The 22,496-nt window shown below is 49.5% G+C and overlaps 1 protein-coding gene across 3 annotated transcripts in view; it reads left to right on the top strand.

The window, feature by feature from the left end:
• The first annotated feature begins 2,867 nt into the window (after window positions 1–2,867).
• LOC144944204 (collagen alpha-3(VI) chain-like) overlaps window positions 2,868–22,496 on the top strand; it is a 135,255-nt gene continuing 115,626 nt past the window's right edge. For all 3 annotated transcript variants that reach the window (XM_078872240.1, XM_078872239.1, XM_078872238.1), the window contains exon 1: window positions 2,868–3,094. The gene's annotated coding sequence lies outside the window, so the exon portion shown is untranslated. The remainder of the gene's footprint in view (window positions 3,095–22,496) is intronic.

Raw genomic sequence — 22,496 nt, 5'->3', positions numbered from 1 at the left:
CAAACATTGCATACAATGAAACAAGAAATGGTAAAAAAGTAAAAGCATAGCAATGTAATACAATACACTATTAGACAATATTGTAAAACATAAATAAAAAGTCCATCCCATGTGTTAGTTAATTTTTTAATATTTTAGGCAGGAAATAGCAGGAAATGAGTTTTCAAATTTAGATATTTTCTGGGTTGAAAACCTCAAACCCCTAGAAGATGTGGTCCCCCCCAGTGTTGACTCCATGGCTACGGCCTTGTTATAATCCCTTGTTCATCATGATGTTCTTTTTACTTTGATGTCTCAGTCGCGTTACGGAGATCGCGTGACGTGAGGGTTCTGCCTTTGTAGTGAGGGTTGTAAGTTGACGCCGAGGAGGGGGGAGGAGGCGCTTCGACCCCCCATGTGGAGTGACGTCAGCCGCTAATTATTATGAATGGAGGAGTGTGTCCATTTGGAGGACGTCACATTTTAATGGTTACCATTAATGAGGGGGGCTGTTCGATCTGGTGTGACGTCAACTGCTCATGATTATTAATGAGGGAGGCTGGTGGACGTGGAGTGACGTCACGTGCGTTACACACTGACATTCTTGGGTAAATATAGTAGTAAATGGGCCAGTACCCCCTCAATAAAGTGGACATTACAACGGAACGGGAACAGTACAGAGGGCATAGAGCAAGCAATGAATGAAAAACGAAACCCGTTACAACCTCAGTGGCTAACCCGTCGCGCCCTTACAAATCCAGGGGGATCGGAAACGAAAATAACAAGGGCCATATATTTTTTTAGAAATCGGTAAACAAAAAGAAGACCCTCGCATATTTCAAGAGCCGCAAAGCACTGCGGTGAATACGAGACGGCGGTCCTTCATAAATGACGTCACGAAGCAGCACTCCTTAAAGAGCCACCGCATGTGGCTCTGGAGCCGCAGATTGCCGATCCCTGGACCCAGATCAGGCACAGGCCTCCCATCGTCGATTGCCCCTATTACTTTAACCTTTACAACGATAGCAGCCGACGTTGAACCCACAAATATTGCACTCTCCTCTTGTATCCGGCAGGGAATGCTCTTGCCCCATCCATTGCTCTTGAGGAGTCGGGGCTACGATTTTGGTTCGGTGAGTTTGAGTCAAAATTAACGACCATGGTGCACCACGAACATCGAATTCAATGAAAGGTGACGGGACCCAAGATGGGGTGGTGGCCCAACGTAAGGTTTTTCTGTTCAAGAACAATATGTAGATGGAACAGCAAAAATTATGATTTAACTGCTTTAAAAAACCTTAAACCAAGCGGATAATTAAAACAATATATATGTTGTGTAAACATAAAACTCGCCCTTTTGAATCGATTCTATCTGAATAGATTTATTTTAATCGAAATTATTGTGGCGTCTAGTCTGCAGAGGGGCAGCCCTGGAGATTGCGACATGAGATGAGCCCCGTGGAGGAGAGGAGAAGACAGATTTGCGAGTGTTGGATTTGATGGCGATCACTTGGGGAGGGCCTTCATTCAGCAGCGGAGCGACCAATGCTGACGAACCAATGCGATTTAGAGGGCAATGTTAACATGTGTTGACGATGTAATTTTGGTCCGATAAAATAATATACGATTCCAAACCACCGTTTGTATTCGCTGTTAAATGCTCGCGTTATGCTATCGGCATAACTAAGAGCTGGGACACCCAAATACTGCTTATGGTAGTGCATGGGCATGCAACGAGTAATCTATTTCGGATTCATGCAAATATTGCAGGTGGCATGAAGGATAATAAAGCACCCGAAGCTGCAAAAGACATATACAATTGTGTGTACCATTGTGAGATTGTGAGTCTGTGGTTGTAAGGCTATTATTATAGTGTTCCGCTTCATTACCCAGGAAATCATCACTGAGGCTCAGGATTTATTTTCAGGAGGGTCCTGCCAAGTTGTAGCAGTTCAGGGTCGATGTTGCTCACGACATTTGAGTGATTGGCCGGTCATTGTTCAGCATTGAGGTGTTTGGTAACACTTGGTACATTTGTACGTTTTAATATCTGCAATAGAGTACTGCGTATGCGTGATTGTGGGCATGAACTCGCATGTGAGTCGGTGTGAGTCCAATCGCGCCCATGCGACTGATCCCTCCCATTTGAGTCGGTATGAGGTTGATCTCCAATGCGAGTTGGTGTGAGTCGGTGTGAGTCTGACCTCTCCCATGTGAGTCGGTGTGAGTCGGTGTGAGAGGGATGTCTCCCATGTGAGTCGGTGTGAGTCTGATCGCTCCCATGTGAGTCGGTGTGAGTGCCCTCTCCCATGTGAGTCGGTGTGAGTGACCTCTCCCATGTGAGTCGGTGTGAGTCAGTGTGTCTCAACTCCCATGTGAATCGGTGTGAGTCGGTGTGAGTCTGACCTCTCCCATGTAAGTCGGTGTGAGTGCCCTCTCCCATGTTAGTCGGTGTGAGTGACCTCTCCCATGTGAGTCGGTGAGTATGACCTCGCCCATGTGAGTCGGTGTGAGTGACCTCTCCCATGTGAGTCGGTGAGTATGACCTCGCCCATGTGAGTCGGTGTGAAATTGAACTCGAATATGAGTCAGTCTGAGTCTTACCACTCCCATGCGAGTCGGTGTGAGTCTGATCGCTCCCATGTGAGTCGGTGTGAGACTGATATCCCATGTGAGTCGGTGTAAGTGACCTCTCCCATGCCAGTCGGTGTGAGTCTGACCTCTCCCATGTGAATCGGTGTGAGTCGGTGTGAATGCGCTCAGCTCCGCCCAGACCGGAGGGGGGGGGGGTCCCGCTGAGCGGGGCCGCCCCGCGCCGTGCCTATTTCAGCGCCGCCCGCCGAGCGCTCCTCGCATCATCCACGTGTCTGAGGAGCATCCCCCGCAGCATCACCCTCCTCCTCCTACTCAGCATCACCCTCCTCCTCCTACTCAGCATCACACTCCTCCTCCTCAGCATCACACTCCTCCTCCTACTCATCATCACCCTCCTCCTCAGCATCACCCTCCTACTACTCAGCATCACCCTCCTACTACTCAGCATCACACTCCTACTCAGCGTCACCCTCATCCTAACTCAGCACCCATCTCTCCGTCGTCGTCCGTGTGCGGCGCGGTAAGACGTGCATGGGTGCCGTGACCGTCTGCTGTGGGTGTTGCTGCTGCTGTTGTTTTTGTGCCCTTGTTACGCCGCTGTTTTTATTGCTCTTCTTTAACGCTGTTGTGCTGTTGTTCATCTATGCCGGTGTTATCTTGATGTGCTGTTGTTTTATACCGTTGCGCTGGTAAACTGTTTTTATCGTATTGTGCTGTTATTTTTATTCCTGTTCTTTAATGCTGCAGTGCTATTTGTTGTTATATGCTGTTCCGTTATGCTGTGGTCGTGTTATGCTGTTGTGTTGCTCTGTTGTTATTATGTTATGCTATTGTTTTACGCTATTATGCTGCTTGCGCTAGTTTAAGTGGGCGTATGACAGCATCACACTTTCCAGCATCGCACATCATGCAGGCAGCTCGAGCGCAAAGCGTACAAAGATACACAACGAAAAAGATCCCCCGTGTAGCCTTTGGCAGACTTGGGGCACAGCACAACTGAGAGACACGGCAAGTCTTACACAAGGCTCTCGATACACAACAGTAATAATGGACACACAAAAGTTGCACAACACGCGCGCAAGATAGCAGGGAGAGCGGCACAGAACAAAACGCAAACCTTACAGCAACAGATACAGTGTACAACAGCACATTGCACGCAGCACAATATATAATGCAGTACACGTGTCCGTTGGTGGCCCATGGCCAATAGTGAAAATTCCACATTCATATGGCGGGGCCAGTGACCCCGTATGAACAGCCGCTGTTGAATTTAAACATTACAATACAGCCAAGCACAATATGAAACAAAAAACAACGAATTAATTGTCTGAAAACATCTTCGTATCTAGAGAAGCGCAGAGCTTGGCCAATGTTTGGCGCCGGCTCATCGTCTGCCTTTGCTGTCTTCCTGCTCGTCTGTGGTACCTGAACGATTCTAAACTTGATTATGAGCAATGTATCGATAGTTCAATGTCAATGTACAATTTTATTGAGGGACTGTGCTTTGTCTTGGTGTGGTCCGGGGCTGTTTTTGCTGTTGTTTTACTGCATTTTTCAAGCTTGGGAATTGATTTATTAATGAGATTTGAACTTGTATACGTTTGTTTATTTATTTAAGGGGCGTCGTGGTGGCGAGATGTTAACTACCTCGCCGGATATGCAGGAGGTCGTGGGTTCGACCCCGACCCTGGCGCCTCTATATTTGGAGTTTGCATGTCTCTCTCTCTCTCCCCGTGGTCGCGTGGATTTTTTTCTCCGGGTCCTCCGGTCTTTCCCTCCACATTTAGAAACATGTTTTTAGATAATTTTGCTGCTATAAATTTCCACACGACAAGCCACTTCGTTGATCTATCATTTGGGGCCAGGTCGCTTCTGAAAAATAAGCTAATAGCTCTGCGGACTTAATTTGATAAGATAAAAAAATCATTTTGTATATTTGTAAAGTTATTTGTTTACCTTTCCTATACTTTGGACTCCTATCGTGTTTTTGTATTGTTTGTTGTTGTAACGCTGTGGTTTTCCCCTACTAGACATATATGAAAAAAAGCTTTATAGCTCATCTGATTCCTCCAGTCTAAATATTCCGATTCCGATTGGTGGTCGGCGCTGTGTTCGTTTTATACATTCCAGTTTTATAACAAAAATACAACGCACTCCCACCCAGCGCAGCATACTACTGCACAGCCAAAAACTGGTAGTGTGGACCACACTCACGGCTAGGGCCGGCGCTTAGAAGGTCCCTGCCGTGAGCCCTGCCCCACCAAAATAAATCTTAAGCGAAACTATGTTTCACTTTGTCCAGGTCAGGCCCACTGTGCTATGTAGATTGCGTTTTCAAAAGCGAGCTGGCCACAAATGATAGCCCAACGAAGTGGCTTATCGTGAGGGCATTTCTAGCAGTCAGATGATCTAGACCAGGGGTTGGGAACCAAACCAGCAAGAATAGACATTTTTTTCCAATACGGTAAAACAATCCAATATTTCCAGAGCCGCAATGCACGTGAATACGAGAATGGTCCTTAATAAATAACGTGTCACGAAGCAGTCGTTAGAGAGCCGTGTGCTGCTCCGGAGCAGCAGGTTGCAGACCCCTGCTCTGAACGCACGATGTCGATTCTTGATGTGACGGGTACAATTAGAGGATCCTGGAGAAAATCTACGTGACCACGGGGAGGGTCATGCAAACTCAAAAATATACAGCAGGCGTCAGGGTAGGGATCGAACCCAAGATCTCCTGTATACCAGGCGAGGTAGTTAACTCTAGATTTGAAGCTTTCGTGACTGCAAGGATTCATACTCTTAGGTTTTTTCGGTAAAGTCACGTAGGTAAAATAATAATAATAATAAAAGTAATAATACAAATAAAATATTTTTTATTATTACTTTAAATTTTATTATTTTTTACCTACGTGACTTTACCGAAAAAACCTAAGAGTATGAGGTAGTTAACATCTCGCCACTCTCCCTGAGTGCTAGGCCACTGTTGTTACGGTGCCGCCCACCCCCAAACAGCAGCATCAGTTCGACTGCCCCCATCTCCATCCGAGAGGAGCTGGAGCCACGCCTCACCCATCCGTAGCGCGCACAGGAATGGTGGCGCGCGCATCTGGAGCGCACAGTGAGGGGCGCCATGCCGGCACATTCCTGCGATTAGGACGAAACCTTAACCCCGAGTGCAGCAAACCACGGGGCCTCTCTGTTTCCCACCACCAGCTGCTGCTGCTGCAGGCCGTCACACCGCGCGTCCCGCATGCTCGCCGCTCACACGTACCCCGACTTTGTTGTTTATTTTGGCACAGGTAATCACATTGATGCGCATAGAGCGCCCAGCACTCGTATGTACGTATGTTGAACTTTTTTCGTGCGTAACCAGCCACATTATTCCATTCTGACACAGAATTCTGACAGAATGGAATGATGTAGTTGGCGGATGAATGCACGTTTTGATAGGGACCTGGTTACACCATACAAATCTGGTTATAGGAAAAAGAAAAAAACGATAATAACATGATTTTAAAACAATTGTATGTGCTCAAGTTTTGGTCGTACGTCGTACATCAAAGTGGTACAATCAGAATAAACAATATAGCAAGCCGAGTAGAACACGTGCCATGCAAAACATGTTGGGTGTAAAACAGCTCGGAGGTCGGTGAGATAGTAAACATTTTTTACGAATTAAAGTTTCTAAAGCAGAGCGACCAATTGGTCGTGGTGGTGACATTTACGGTTGTGAGTTTATAGAGTGCCATCGGTGATCGCGTTTAAAATAACGATCCAAATTGATTATCAGGATGTCACGCAACTTGTAAACCCAGCATAATGTTATCCTATAAAATATAAATATGTAGAGGGCCTTAGCTCAAGATCCTTTACAGAGTTTAAAAGCGGTAAAAAAAATCGAGTGAATTAGATGGCAAGGGCAGTGCAAGGGCCGAGGAATGAGTGACCGTGAAAGAGGGCACGTGTGATGTCACGAAAAGGCTATCGGTGAGGGATGGGACAAAGTGGAGGGGCGAGGGGATGGAAGAGGAAGGGAATGGGCGACGGAGAAGAGGTGAGGCTTAAAAAGAGGAACGGAAGGAGGTTAAGGAGGGGGACTGCTTAATCAGTTCATTTCAGTTTATTTTGAAGTAACCTGTGAGCTAAGACTTTCATTAATAACAACCATTAATAACAACCATCAGAGAAAAATAAATGATTAATACAAATGAAAAAATGTAAAAAAAACGTAATAAATCAGATCATTTCAAATATAAAATGTATCTTTAAAAATTTTGAGTTAATTAAGGATTACAAAAAGTGCAAGATTAGGAATAAAATGTGCCAGTGGTAAACGCACCGTTTCCCAAGAAACACTAAATTTGTACATCACAGCAAGGCACTAATTTATTTTTAAACAGTCAGTATGTAAGCACATTGCTAAGTTTCTTTAAATAACCTAATTAAACTTTCCTGATGTGCGTGTGATTTTTGTTGTTGTAGTTTTCATCATGGGTTTTCCAGGCAAGTAAAAGTTAAACCCTCTTCAAAATGTAATCGGGGCCAAGTATCCCAATGCGGGGGGGGGGGGAGAAGAGTCTCGAGATTGTGAGTCTTCCCTGGATAAGTAACGTACAATGTGTATATCCCTCTTCAGTTGCCATGGCAATGTCACGTGTAGTTACGAAGGAGCCCCCCCCCCGCCATCAGATAGTAATTTGAAAAATCAGGGCAGCTTGGGCCCCTCTTACCCAACCCCGAGAGTCCCAACCCCCATCCCAGATCTATTCCTTGCCAGGCACGCAGTCTGGCTTTGTAGTTTCCTGTTTCTTTGCATTAGATCAAGAGCCAGTACAGTAGATGGAAGGCGACACACAGATGAGGCCAAATAAAAAAAAAGCGTTAGTGTAATCTTTAGATATATATTGTTTAAAATTAATATTGCAATAGATGAGCTGTCTTCAGATTACGTGGCCGATGTCTCAAAGCATGTGACCACCCGCAGCTTGGTTATGCCATGGTGTGTTGTGTGCACTGCTCTGCTTCCCTTGGTTGTGTGTGTGAATAAGACTGCGTATAATATAATTTGGGTATTTCGGTAAAGTCACGTAGATAGGTTCAAAGAAAATAACAAAAAAATACGACGTGTCGATCGCAACACCAGCGGTCGTCATTATGTTATTTTCTTTGAACCTATCTACGTGACTTTACCGAAAGATCCAAAGAATATGAATTACTGCAGTCACGAAAGCTTTCAGTTAAGATTTAAGACTGAATATCTTTTAGAAGTTTAGAATGTATGCAAATACGGTAATGTTTTTCGGTTAAACTCTCCTTTTTGTTTGTACCAAATAGTATAAGTGCTCTGGCCAAATTCCAAGTATGTCATCATGACTCCAGCTGTGGCTATATCCAGTGCCAGAGCGAACAATTATTCGGAGTCAAGATTTCCAATGAGCACGGAGGGTGTTGAGATGTCGTGTCCAAAGGGACATTGTGGTGCCCAGGTGAGGGTATTGATATCTGGTGAGGTCTGGATGAGCGTTGTGGGGGTGGGGGGAGGTCAGGGGGTGAAACGCGTGGATGATGGGATGGCTCTGGGTGACAGGAAGAGACGGAGACATATATTTACTAGGAAGTTGGGGGCGCCATACTGTAGGCGCCCCCCAACAACCACAGCCTGCGGCGGCCCCCAAAAGACTAATCAAGTAAATCCTTAGGATTGTGTGGTGGGCCTTCATCCAGCAGTGGATTTAAGCACACAAAAAACTCCAGTACTAATGTAATGGACAGAGCACGGCTCTGCCTCAGGGCAGCAGCGGACCGAGCACGGCTCTGCCTCAGGGCAGCAGCGGACCGAGCACGGCTCTGCCTCAGGCCAGCAGTGGAGAGAGTGCGTCTGGCTCCCTCGCGGCAGCAGTGGAGACAGCGCGGCTCTCCCTCAAGCCAGCAGTGGAGAGCATGGGGGTCCCTCAGGGCAGCAGTGGACGGAGCACGGCTCTGCCTCAGGGCAGCAGTGGAGAGAGCGCTTCTGGCTCCCTCACGGCAGCAGTGGAGATAGTGCTGCTCTCCCTTAGGACAGCAATGGACAGAGCACGGCTCTCCCTCAGGGCAGCAGTGGACAGAGCACGGCTCTCCCTCAGGGCAGCAGTGGACAGAGCACGGCTCTGCCTCAGGGCAGCAGTGGACAAAGCACGGCTCTCCCTCAGGGCAGCAGTGGGCAGAGCACGGCTCTCCCTCAGGGCAGCAGTGGACAGAGCACGGCTCTCCCTCAGGGCAGCAGTGGACAGAGCACGGCTCTGCCTCAGGGCAGCAGTGGACAGAGCACGGCTCTCCCTCAGGGCAGCAGTGGACAGAGCACGGCTCTGCCTCACTCTCACTCAACCGTCTCCTCCGTCTCACTCACCCGGCTGCTTGCTCGCGGTCAGGTGACGCACTTCAACCAATCCGGGGGCGTACATGCTTGGGAGGGGCACACCTGTGGTTGGCTGCTTGCACGTGACGCACTTGAAGCAATCCGTGCCGCGTTAATAACAATGACAAAGTCACAGAGCTGGGTGTTTATATATTAGTATTACACACGTGGGCAAATATTAACGCGGTGAAGGGTTTACATGAATATCATTAATATCCTGGAATATAAGTTTTCCGCCCTCACTGAGCATCCATATGTTTCAATCCCAGTCGCAAGAAGAAAAAAATACACTTTTGTCATAAGCACAGTACAAGCTGCCCAGCCAATTGTATGCAAAGTTCGCCCAAATTTCTGGACTGACACTGGCCACATGTAAAGCAGTGCAGCCTGTTGCGTGGTTGAGACGTTGATGAGGAAGGAACCAGCACGCTCCCCATACTTGGCCTGGTCGGTGGAGGAGACCAACTGGACACGGCAGTGCAAGCAAACGCAAGGACCCCATCGAAGGGCACCACAAAAGGGCCAGTGGGACACACCGGGGAATGAAAGCTCGCCCCTCGAACCTTTCTTGAAATGGAGAGGGGGTCTTGAAATGGAGGAGTGGCACTGTGGGGTACCAAAACAGAAGATGTGAAGTGTTAGGGGGGTACGTTTGGATGTAGAGTCCTGGGTCAGTCGGAGGATGAGTGGCTTGTTGGCTCGTGTACTGTGCTCGCAACAGTTGTGTGTCTCCTAGACATTGCCAAGTGGAGCCTTCACTGTTCGGCTGGTAACCATTTCAGGATTTTTGAGCACTCGGGTATAAAATTGCCACACAATTGCCAAAACGTGTGCAAATCCTTTTTAACCCAATCATAAGTAGTTAAAGCCAAAAATAATCTCTCTAACGTCCTGTCCTCCACCAATTTATAACTTTGGGGTTAACACTGGTTTGCAGTGCAGTTGTTAGCACACTGTGCTCTGTACTTGGTTGGATTCCTGGCTGCAGAAAACGGTGGTGCTTAGTGCCGGCCGTAGCTGTGAGTGAGGTGCACACCACCAGTTATATTTTTTACTGTTGTGGTCTGCCATCAACACACGCAGTCACTCGTAGATATATATTCTTTTGCGGTCGATGTTTTCAGTTGCAATGACAATGGTCAGCTGTTTTTTTTAACGTAATTTCTCAAATGTCAGAAGAAATCGGAGAGAGGTGTACACCAGGGGTCCCCAACCCCCGGGCCGCGGACCGGTATCGGTCCGTGACCTGTTAGGAACCGGGCCACACAGCAGGAGGTGAGAGCGGTGAGTCCGCGCGTGGCCCGCCCATTCATTTATTATTTACCACTTCCGTCCGCGCCTCTTTCCCGCACTGTGCACTTGCCTCAGTCACAGTTTTGGTAAGCCAACAAGCTAACCCTGGTCAAAATGAGTAAAAAACAAATGTCGCTGGAGAGCTTCTTTGAAAAGGGGGAAAGACTCAATGATGCCCCCCCCCCGGTCCGTGAAAAAATTGTCTTCCACGAAACCGGTCCCTGGTGCCAAAAAGGTTTGGGACCGCTGGTTTACACTGCTCGTTCATTTACAAGCAGTGCCAATAGACATTTGTTCCAAAGTGTTACATCACATACAAACTATTTACCTTGTTAATTTAACTGGCAGGATGCAAAGGTTGGCATATGAGCCACGCTTTATTGGCATTGCCTGTATTGGCCAAGATGAGCTACAAACATATTTCAGGACAAAGACCGAGTGAGGTGGAATTGAGCCCTATTCACAAGTTGGCTGACTTATGGCAGAATTTTTTTTTGTATCCAAATGCCAAGTTGTGTGCCCCTGCTAAGCGCGATTCACTGTTTATGAGTATGGCTGAAAGCGATTTATATAAATGTGTAGAATGTGAATTTTAATAACGATGTTAAAAACGTCACAGACAGATGCAATTCATTCATCACCACATAGTCAGCGAAGGACCGTTGTGCCAAATGTGTGACCTCTTGCGACAGCATTCGCTTAAAGCCTTAAATTACTCTTGCTGCCATTCACCGGTGTGTCTCAAGCTATTTGTTTGAACCACGTCTTACGGCAGTAGGGGGGGGGGGCGACCACGGGGGCGCTGTCATTCTTTAGAGGGCTGCAGTCTGCTTCGATCGTCGACCGCCAAATGAAGTGTGCGGTTTGGCTGGAGTTTGCACGCAAGATGGGGCGACGTGTCCACAAAGTGATAGCCGTCTCCTCCCTCGAACCGAGCTCTGGATCACTCGGAGACCGGTCGCAGATGCTAACGGTGACGTTGGTGATAGAGTTGAACCATCGGACGCCAAGAAGGCGTCTTTGGCATTGCGTGTGGAAGGACTGCAGCCGATCCAAATGGGCTTGAAGCAATGTTCAGGTCTCCGCACCATACAGCAAAACTGACAAAACATAGCATTGGTAGACTCTCAATTGGTGCCCAGACGTAACTGTTTCTGGAACCAAATGCATTTCAGACAGTTTATTATTCCTCAGGCCAGGCTGATCCAGCCTGACAGACACAAGATGATCGACAATTTATTACAGATAGCAGTAGGTACAACAAGAAAATTAACAATAATAATAATAAGAGAAAGGCAAAGTTAGATCTTGAGGACATGTACGTGTAATGAGAAAACAAAGACCGAATATAAATAAGTTTTGACTGGGAAGATTAGAGGTACAAGAAGCCAGGGAAGACAGTGCATTTAATTCCATATAGCAATTTGAACAATTGGATGCAACTGGGAGGAGTATCTCATGCAAAGTTATTGGTTAATATTAACGGTCAGAGCTAAGTGGAAGAAGGCCATGATCACCGCCGTCTTTGAGAAAGGACGTGGCACCATCAAGAGAGACAGCAAAATGTCACTGCAATAAACGTGGGCGTTCTGCATGCAGAATGCCACCACTTACATATCGTTGCACACGCTGCTAAATCTGCGAATACCCATCAGCCGATTTTTCCCTTTCAAATAATAGTTGACAAATAGAGAAACGCAGTCACGGAATTCGTTAAAGTTTACTTAATGAAGGCAGAGCTCTCATTGTTAAATACAGGGGCTGTACGGAGCTCTCGTGGAGACACGGACGGGGGCCCGCGGCGCACTTGGGCGTACGAAGGGGCGGTGGCGGCGAGCGTGTTTTTGGTGCGTTGCCTATCCCACCATCGTGTGCCACCTCGGCAGCCTCGTGCATCTGTGACGCACTGCAGCCCCTCTACCGTTGATGCCGTATTTGCAAATGTGATTTAAGCACTTTGATCATTACTCCTGTATGTATCGATAGTTCCATGTTAAGCTGCTTTTTAATTGAGGGACTACTGCTGCTATGTTATCTGGGTGTGGTCTGGGACTGTTTAGTTGTTTTCTGTTGCCTTGTTCAATCTTTATGGAATCAGACATATAATTAATGAATCATTTTTCCTTGTTTTTTTATATTTAGTCACTTGCTTACCGTTTTGTCTATTTTGCACTCACATCGTTGTTGTATTGTTTGCTATTGTAACTTTCTAACCCGCTCATACTGGTCATGTCTGAAAAAGAGCATATTAGCTCATCGGATTCCTCCAGACCAACTAAAAGATTCTGGTTCTAGTATCGCACAGCCGAGGCATTGTCACTGTTCAGGTTGATCTCTGGCAGAGCTGGTGAGTTTGCATTAAGCCCAAGATGCGAATCACATGGAGCAGACTTGACATAAATCAGCCAATTTCCGAAAGCATTTTAAAGCAATTTATTTGTCATACTTGCTGAGCACAGGGCCAAAATGAAAAGTGCACCAAGCGGCCAACAACAAACAGGACCGTTGGAGTTGCACTCTAAGAGACGGATTGGTCGGGTAGCTCACACGTTAGAGCACTGAGCTGGTACTGCTGAAGCTCTGGGTTTGAGTCACATGCAAACTACCTGTGATTTTAACTGGTTCATCAGGTGCGGTGAGTTGATGGTCTCGGCCGGACATCAAATACGTTCTAAAAAAAAAGCCGTTACATTACAATTGGTTTTGCCCTTAAATGGGCAAACATTCCAGCTATGATTGAATTGAGTTGATAAGTTTCTTGAGTTGAGCAATTTGTGTAATTCGAGTTTGGGGAAAAGAGACAATACGAGGGAAGAAGCAGAAAGAGAAGTGGCTTGGGCTGCAGTATGGTGGCTGAACACAGCACGGGTGTGAGGTGAACCAGTCTGTTAGATCACGCCTTCAACATGCGCAGAGGAATAATTGAGTGAAGTTCAAAGGAAGAGTAACCATGGTAATAGCAAGAGGTGAGTGTTAAAGAGGTGACCGCATGGAGTGAATCGGTGAATGCTGGATTAGCATCATCAATCACCCTGACTGCTGCTGCTGCTCCACTGAATTCTGTCGGGTGCAGCAGTGAAGTCGGAGATGGGTGCTCCATCCCAGATGGGAGAGCAGCAGCAGAATTCCAGCTGGGATTGAATGTGTGCTTTGTACAGCAGCAGTTGATAATTGCTCAGAGTTAACGAGGCGTTGGCATTGAACACAAAACGAGCTTCTTTAATACACCCTAAACCAGATTAGTAACACGGCTATTCCATGACAGGTTATATACGATGATTGTGCAAAGTAGAAGAATGGTTGTGCTTTGGATAATAATATCGTTGTTTAAATATGGTGGGAAGGGAAGTGAGGAATTGCCAGCCTTGTGTGGTTTTATCATTCCCTGGTTTTTTTTTAGTTGAACCCAACCGGTGTATTCGTCACTCCAATCAAGAACTGTATTCAAGTCAGCGGTGATTTATCCTGAGGCATCTGCGCATTGGGGCAGCCGTCTCTTGAAATGAGAGTGATGTACCCAACTTACGGCCTTCTGTGAGTGGGAGATTCGAAGTAATTCGCAGAGAGAACCAATAATGTTGGAAACAAAACAGTGTCTTTTGAATAGCCAGAGCTAATGGTGAAAATATCTTGATTCGTAAGAATTTTTTTGGGTTAGGCCATGGAATGATTTTGCCAGATCTGTGTTGTTAAAACCCTGAAGCACCCAACACAGCCAAACAAAGTAAATCATCGCGTGGTGTACAAGCATTTCATGATGTGACAATAATTTATTGTTTTGTTTCAACGGTGAATTCATGAACAATTATATTCTTTGGGTCTTTCGGTAAAGCCACGTAGATAGAAAAAATGATCTAAATAATAATAATATCACGATGTTTCGATCGCAACACAAGCAATCGTCTTCAGGTGAAAAAAGAGGGGGAAGTTTGCCGAGGCAGGCGGTTTGTAAAGGTTTATAGATGGACGGGGCAGCTAATGTTAATGTAGGAAAGGTCTCCGTAACCTGCAGTAGGTCTACACCAATCAAAGAGCTGTTTACAAATGGTTTAGAGATGGCGGGGCAGCTAATGCCAATGTGGGGGAGGTACTACAAAGCTGTGGGGGGTGGCGATTGTATTGTGAGAGATTAGCATGTCAATATAAGAAATTTTAAGCTCATCGAGAGCTCGGACAGCACAGTGGCCACATGGAGGTGGAAAAGAATGGCAAGCCGCCATTTACTAACACAGCTAATGGTGGCTGTGTTAGTGAATGTAACTCAGAGAGTCGAAAATAACTGCTAGGTAGGATATGAACATCACAAGCAGTTATGACCTAAACTGGTTAATAACGTCCTTCCAATGATTGCTCAGTTTGTACCCATCTTTTCGGTGGAAATTGTGTCTGTGTTTATATATCTGTATGGCTTCATGAATGAATCTTTGTTGATAGCCAGTGGGTTTCCAGAGTACCTTCGTCTTGACAAAATCTATTTCGTGTGTGCCCACAGCGTTAAAATAGTGATGTTCCAGATCTCCCTTATATTCACGGACCCGGTCAGAGACATGTCACTTAGTTTCCCTAATGTAACTGCTGCCGCAGACACAGCTTAGTTTGTAGACACCGGGGTATTGCATGTCGGGGATTGCATCCTTCACAGAAGGGATCAAATCACAAATGTTATGTACTGTGTTGAATCGTACCTAGATCTTGTATTTGCTCATGATTTTGTAAATATTTTGGTGATCCCTGCTATGTATGGCAAGGTGATGGTTTTGATTGGGTCCTCAGATGATTCTTTCCCCACGGTTGGGTTGATAGCCTTACGGAGTGTGGAGTCCGAATATCCATTGCTCTTGAGGGCTTGGTGTACGTGCTCCAGTTCACTGGCTAGGTGGTGATGGTCAGAAATACAACGAGCTTCGTGATATAGAGTTTTGATGAAAGAATTCTTCTGGGATGGATGGTGGTGGGAGTCAGGTTTAGGTATTCATCTGTATGGGTGGCTTTCCTGAAGACAGAGTGTCGCATTGAGCCATCAGGTCTCTTTTCGATTAAAACATCCAAGAATGGTAACTTGCCATCCTTTTCCACTTCCATGGTGAATTTGATAGCTGGGTGTATGGAATTGATGTGGTTGAAGAATTGATCCAGAGCTGGTAGGCCATGTGGTCAGATGACGAATGTATCATCTACGTATCTCTTCCACACGGAAGGACGTAGGGTGGATGTCTGGATAGCATCTGTCTCAAAATTTGCCATGAAAACATTGGCTACAACTGGAGATAAGGGAGAACCCATAGGGGTACCTTCAATTTGTTTGTAGAATGTTTTATTCCAGGTGAAGTAATTTTTAAGACTGTATTTGATTTTCAGCAAACCTGTTTTTATTTGGGAACCTCATTTGCCAGTAAAAATATGATAATTGGTTCTTTACCCTTCTATCTGGCAACAAAACTGACACCTTTTTACAAGGAGTCATGTTTGCATAGACCGCAATACCTGCAGTCATAATACAAACAAAAGAACATAACTCTGATAATGTGCACTGTCCTTAAAGTTGATTGATCCACACCCCCGAGACAGCTTTCCTTTGAGCCTAGTCTCATATGGGTTGGACCAGATGACGCCAATTTTTGGAATACATATTGACTCCTTTTCTGTGCTTATATGTTGCTTTCTTCACGTAATCACAGTTTAGCCATTTCATAATTATATGTAATGTAGTAACTCGGCGGGAGACGACTTCACGGGTAGCACACTCTTTTATTTCACCAACTATAGTTACACGGGTGACTAACACCAGCTATAGTTACACGGGTGACCAACACCCACTTAGTTACTCGGGTGACCAACACCCACTTAGTTACTCGGGTGACCAACACCCACTTAGTTACTCGGGTGACCAACACCCACTTAGTTACTCGGGTGACCAACACCCACTTAGTTACACGGTCGGCTAACACCAGCCTAACCCACACGGTTCACCTGGCTACACCAACACGGGCTCTTACGCCCCGTAGCCTCTCGGAACACACCCAGCCGGGGTGTCCGTCTCGACTCTGGGTCCCACAGTCCCGACCCACAAGGGCGTCGGACCACGGGTCCCACAGTCTCGCCTCCGAGCCACACAGGGCCCCGGTCCCGACAAGGACAGCGGGACTAGGGGTCTCAGGGCACTACTTCTTCAACTCCGTCTTCAGTCTTCAACTGGTTAGCCAACCCGAGTGCTCCCGCGCGTCCTCTTTTATATCCACCCTGCGGACGTCGCTGAGAGCACCCATCCCATTTGACCAATCACTGTGCGCTGCCTACGATCCCCTTTTCTCACCCTCGTGTCAGCGCGCACCCATCCCCCACGCTGCGCCGCCCCGTACTCCCTTACTCCCGGCGCGTGCGTGCACACCACGCCCACATGCGTGTCCAACCCCGCACCTCGCGCCGCCCCGTAATCCATCACTGTCGGCGCATGTCAACACCACCACTACATTACCCCCTACCACATAGCTCGCAGCCGACCCGGCTGCTATAAAAATGTATCACTCCCCTTTCCCCCATGTGTGCCCCGTAACACAACAACAAGAACAACAACACAACAAGAACACCCCCATTCGCAAAAATCAGCACATGCCACTGCAACAACAAAAACAATGTGTACAATCTGGCGAGTGACAAGAATAAATGTGTATGCAAGAAAAAAAAATTTCCGATTCGTGCAGCGTCCTCTTCTTTCCGAGCGCCCCTTGAACGGGACATTACCCCGGCAGAGGGGGAACGCGGCGGCGAGCTCGGGTGTGAATTTTTTTTTTTTCTTTATGTTTTTCACGAAAAGTGTTGTGTCCTAGCACGAGTCCGCCTTGCCGGCCCGTCGTATGGCACCCGACGCGATTGCCCGTCCGGTGGTGCCGGCAGTCCAGGAAGGCACGGGCCAGGCATCGGAGATCCGCACGTGCCGCGGGATTCCGGTTCCCGATGGTCAACAGCCGTCAGGTCCGAGATACCTGGGGGTGAGTCAGGTGGAGACACGTGAGGATCAGCCTGCGACACATCCCTCCCCGAGTCGACGGTCACATCACACGCCCGGTCGTCACGGCACAAAGTGGGGTCACGCGGTGCCGCAAAGGGTTTCAGTCGGGAGGGGTGCAGTACCAACGGCGTTTTTCCCATTTAATCTGTATACTCTGGGGTCGTGCAACACGCACAATTTCCACCGGCCCCCTCCATGGTCTCAACAATTTAGGGGACGTAGCCAATGGTGTATGTGGACAATGCAGCCAGGCCTTATCGCCTGGTTTCCAATCGTGCGTATGCACCCTTCGCCCATGTAATCTTTCGTTCGCAATCTGCCGAGACCGCGAATTCAATCTCGCAGCCTCTCGCGCTTCAGCCAGTTTGGCGATATTAAATTTGATGTGGTCTGCCAATTTAGATTTATCGCGTGGCTGGGAAATCCCCAGTTGGACGTCCATGGCCGGATCGGCCTCCCGCCCATACATGAGAAAAAATGGGGAAAACCCCGTCGCCGCATGAGGGGCCATTCGATAGGCCGCGAGTACCCCAGGTAACTGTAAGTCCCAGTCAACCTGATCGTCGCAGACCTGTTGGCACAGCATAGAGGTAATCGTCCTGTTCAGACGTTCAACCATTCCGTCAGTCTGCGGATGGTACGGGGAGGTCCGCACTTTCTTTGTACCCAACAGGTCGCACACCTCGCGCAACAAAACGCTCGAAAAATTCTTTCCCTGGTCCGTCAGCAAGCGCTCGGGGGCGCCTTTGTCCAAAACATAGCCCTGGACAAAGGCGTCCGCCACTGCCGCAGCCGACTGGTTGGCGAGTGGCCATGCCATGGGCCAACGGGTGAAGTACTCTACGCCAACCAGCAGGTACTTATTACCCCTAGGTGTAGCGGGAAAAGGCCCCAGGATGTCGAGCGCAACCAATTCGTTTGTGCGTGAAACCTGAATGGATTGCAGCGGTGGATTAGCCGCTATTGGCGGCGGTTTTCTTTGGGCGCACCCTACACATCCCTTAAGGATGTTCGCCACGTCGTTGCCCATCCCCGGCCAATAATAGTCTCGCTGGATTAGGGCGAGCGTTTTGTGAAAACCCAGATGCATGAGTCGTTCGTGAGCAGCCAGAACGACCTACCCCGCATAGCAAATGGCACAACGAGCGCGTGACGCCGAGACATGTTGTCCCACTTCATCAAGAGGCCCTGTCTGCACACCCAGGAACCGACCCGCGTTTCCCCCCTTTCGGGAGCGTCAATCTTCCGACGTAGCGTGAGTAGGGAGCTGTCGGCCATTTGGAGACGGCCCCACTCGATGAGAGGCAACGCTAGTAACGAGTCCGTCCCCGTAGGAACGTCGACTCCCGTAGTGTCAGAGGCGGCGAGCAAAACTTCCGCGGGGGCGGCGCCAGGGGGTTTACACCGCGCCGATCCCAGCAGACATGTGCATTCCGTGCGCGGCGGCAATCGCGACAAGGCATCCGCATTCGAGTGCCGCAATCCTTTACGGTAAATCGTCGTGAATTGGTAGTCCTGAAGGACCTCCAACCATCGGGACAATTGGCCGGAGGGTTGCACCACCCGCATAGCGTATTGGAGAGCCGCATGGTCCGTACGAACCACAAAAGGACGGCCGTAAAGATACGGCCTGAATTGCTGTATAAAGAACACAATCGCCAGCAATTCACGACGTGTTACGCAGTAGCGTTGTTCCGCAGGTGATAGGACTCTGCTACCGTAGGCGACCACCCGTTCGACCCCCCCGACCACCTGTGAGAGCACTCCCCCGATACCCGTGTTACTGGCATCCGTGTCAAGCAAAAACGGTTGCGTGAAATCGGGGTAACACAAGGGGGGAGCCCGCACCAAGGCGTCACGAAGGGTGCAGAACGCCGCCTCCTCTTCCGGCCCCCAGTGAAACCTCACACCTTTAGCCGTCAGAGCGTGCAGGGGCCTGGCTATGGTGGCAAATTGCTTGACAAAACGACGGTAGTAGGAGGCGAATCCTATGAAGCTGCGGACTTCAGTGACCGAGGTTGGCGTTGGCCATGAGCTGACGCAGTGCGTCTTAGCAGGGTCCATCGAGATCCCTGAACGGCTAACGATATGGCCCAAGTACCTGACCGATTCCCGAAGCAGGTAACATTTTGCCGGTTTAAATTTAAGTTTAGCGGAACGCATCCTGAGGAACACCGCTCTCAGTCGCTGGAGGTGCTCCTCAAAAGTCCGGCTGAAAACGATGATATCATCAAGGTAAATCAAACAGGTGTCCCATTGGAGTCCTGACAAAACCAATTCCATGAGTCTCTGGAATGTGGCGGGAGCGGAATGTAAGCCCATGGGCAATCGGTTGAATTCAAATAGGCCTCCCGGTGTCCGGAAAGCGGTTTTTGGTTTCGATTCGTCATCGAGAGGCAATTGCCAAAATCCCGAAAGCAGATCAAGCGTCGAAAAAAACTGTGCTCCCGCTAAGGCGTCCAGTGACTCATCCATCCTGGGGAGCGGATACGCGTCGGCCATTGAGATTTTGTTTAGGCGGCGGAAATCGACACAGAACCGCAAGGACCCGTCTTGTTTTTTAACAAGGACGATGGGAGCACCCCACGGACTGGAAGATGGCGAAATAATGTCGGCCGCCAACATGTCATTAACCGCCGACTGCACATGCTCCTTCTCGGCTGGGCTGAGCCGGAAGGGATTCTGTCGAATAGGGGCCGCGTCCCCCGTCGCTATGTGGTGGCGCAACAGGTCTGTGCAGCCAATATCGTACTTGTGTCTACTAAACACGTCAGCGAATTCGAGTAGCAAGCCCCTCAATGCTCCCAACTGTACACTAGACAAGTTACCAGACCCAGCACACAACGAGTCCAACCACTCTGTCCCTTCCTCAATTTGAGGATGTGTATCAACTCTGGAATCCGCGTGAGCAACGAGCTGTTCCTCGACGGGTAGCGGCGCCGCGTGAGCCAGCACTGTTCCCTGTGTAATTATGGCTGGCCGCGACCCCGTATTCAGGACCATAACGAACGGCTCACTGTCCGCCCGCACCATGGTCTGAGCCACCGCTAAACCGAGGCCCCCAACAGCTTTGTTTGACGGCCCCAACAGAACTCCCTGTCCCCCCGCATCCACCCCGAGGGGTTTCCTCAATCGAAGGGGTACCAACATTTGCGATCCCGGGGGTACCCGTACAGTCTGAGTTGCCAGCGCCTGCACCGTTGCACAAACCGTGCGTATTTTAGTAGAATTCGTCAAAAATGCAACCCGCCGTCCCGATGGAAGCTCAATGCAGGCCTGATCTATGAGAATTTTGATGGGCATTTTAGCCAGAAAGTCCGTACCTAGTAAACAAGGAACTGCCAGCGATGATGAGACAAAAATAGGACCCGCCAATTTGATATCGCCAATAGAAATAGTCGCCCGAATCTGGCCGATGATCCCCAAGGATCCCCCGTTCGCCGCGTAAAATGGTACGTCCACCGGCAAAAGGGGTCGACATTGGACGGGAAGGATGTTATAAATAAGGTCCGAAATGATAGTGGCTGACGCACCCGTGTCCACAAGCACCCGGACCTCAACCCCGTCAATAAACCCCGTTACCACGGACGACCCGGCCGACGCGGCCACCATCCTGTGGGCCAGTTCGGACCATTCGACTGCTTTCGGGCCGTGTACGAACCCCCCTCGCCGAACCGAATCCCCGGTACCCATACGCGGTCCCCCCACCGCGAAGCGGCGACCCGAGTGTGCCGTGTATGTAGACCGAGCGTGTGAGGTGCCGCGACTTGCCGGGTTTAGCTGGGACGACTTGTGGCCCAGGTCGTCGTCCGGACGTGGTCCCATGGCGCGCTGACATGGAGCCCGGCACCCGGACGCGACGTGACCCCGAAGGCCGCAGTTATAGCAGACGACGAGGGACGTCGTAGGTTTTGGTTGCTCCAGCTTGCGGGATGAACGTGTGGGCGAACGACCTCCCGTTCTCCACTCCCCCGGTCTTGATACGGTGAAGGCCTCCTCCCGCGCCGCAGCAGGCTGAGGCTCGGCGACCGTGGCGGCAGGTGCCGCGATCCCCGTCGATGCGCAGATGACCGTCCGCTTGCGCTTGAGGACTTCGTATGCGTGAATACTCGTGGCAATCCCCAGGGAGCAGATATCCATTTCGTCCGCCGTATTAATGGGGACTCCCAGGTCGTGAGCCAATGCCAGCAGCTGCTCCGTCACCATGGCGTCCTTCCCCTCCTTATCCATGCGGGGAAAAGCTGGGTCCGCCAGGGCGAGCAGTGCCGTGCGATAGGCGAGCGTCGTTTCTCCAACCACCTTGCGCCGTTCGTAGAAATGGTGGCGACAGGTCGAGGGTGGACCGAACACCTTAGCCATTAGATGTAGCGCGGCCTGGAGCGTTGAGCGGGACGACCTCGGAGCAGATATGAAGGCTGCAAGCGCGTCGTCGTCGAGCGTCGCTGGCAGCGCGCGTAGGGCAGTGGCGTCGGACCACCCTGACATTTCTTGATGTGCGAGGAAACTCCGTTGGAAGGCTCCCCAGTCGCCCCCGTCCGCCTTGAACGCCGTCAGCGCGGGCAATCGTTGCTGGAAGACCCGGTCGTCGTCCTCTGAGAAACGATTTTCCCGCGCGCCGCTGTGGTTATAGAAAATGTCGGCTCCGTCTGCAGGCGCATGATGGAGAGTTCTGGCGCGCGCCGATGACGTGGGCAGCGCTGAGTGGAGATCTCCCCCCATGTGGTGTCCGCGCTTCCCGCCAACCGATGGCGGACCCTCAAAAAAGGCGCCAACTTCCAAACTTTTGGCGCGAAGTGCCTTCTGGCGGGATCCCTCCGTTCGCGCTCCCTCCTCCAACCCCGCAGCCGTCCTTCCGCCCGCCAAAACGGTGATGTCCGCCAAGATCGCAGCGGCGGCGAGCAACAACTCCGCCAGGCGGGAGTGTGCGTCCTGTAGGCTGGTGTCGGAGGCGAGCGGAGCGTCGGCCATTTCCGCGAAGTGTGGCATCGGCGGCAACTCCTCGTCCTCTCCTTCCGAGGTTTGTGTCTCCGGTACGCCGTCGTCTTCCCGATCTCGCTCGTGGGTACGGGTAGTCTTCCTAGTATCCATTCTTTTCTTGGAAGACAGGTTTACTTCTGACGCCAGTTGTAATGTAGTAACTCGGCGGGAGACGACTTCACGGGTAGCACACTCTTTTATTTCACCAACTATAGTTACACGGGTGACTAACACCAGCTATAGTTACTC

This window comes from Lampetra fluviatilis, chromosome 2 (assembly GCF_964198595.1).
Source record: "Lampetra fluviatilis chromosome 2, kcLamFluv1.1, whole genome shotgun sequence".
Taxonomy (NCBI): domain Eukaryota; kingdom Metazoa; phylum Chordata; class Hyperoartia; order Petromyzontiformes; family Petromyzontidae; genus Lampetra; species Lampetra fluviatilis.
The sequence above is the reverse complement of the archived record's forward strand: the minus strand, read 5'-3'. Positions and strand labels throughout refer to the sequence as shown.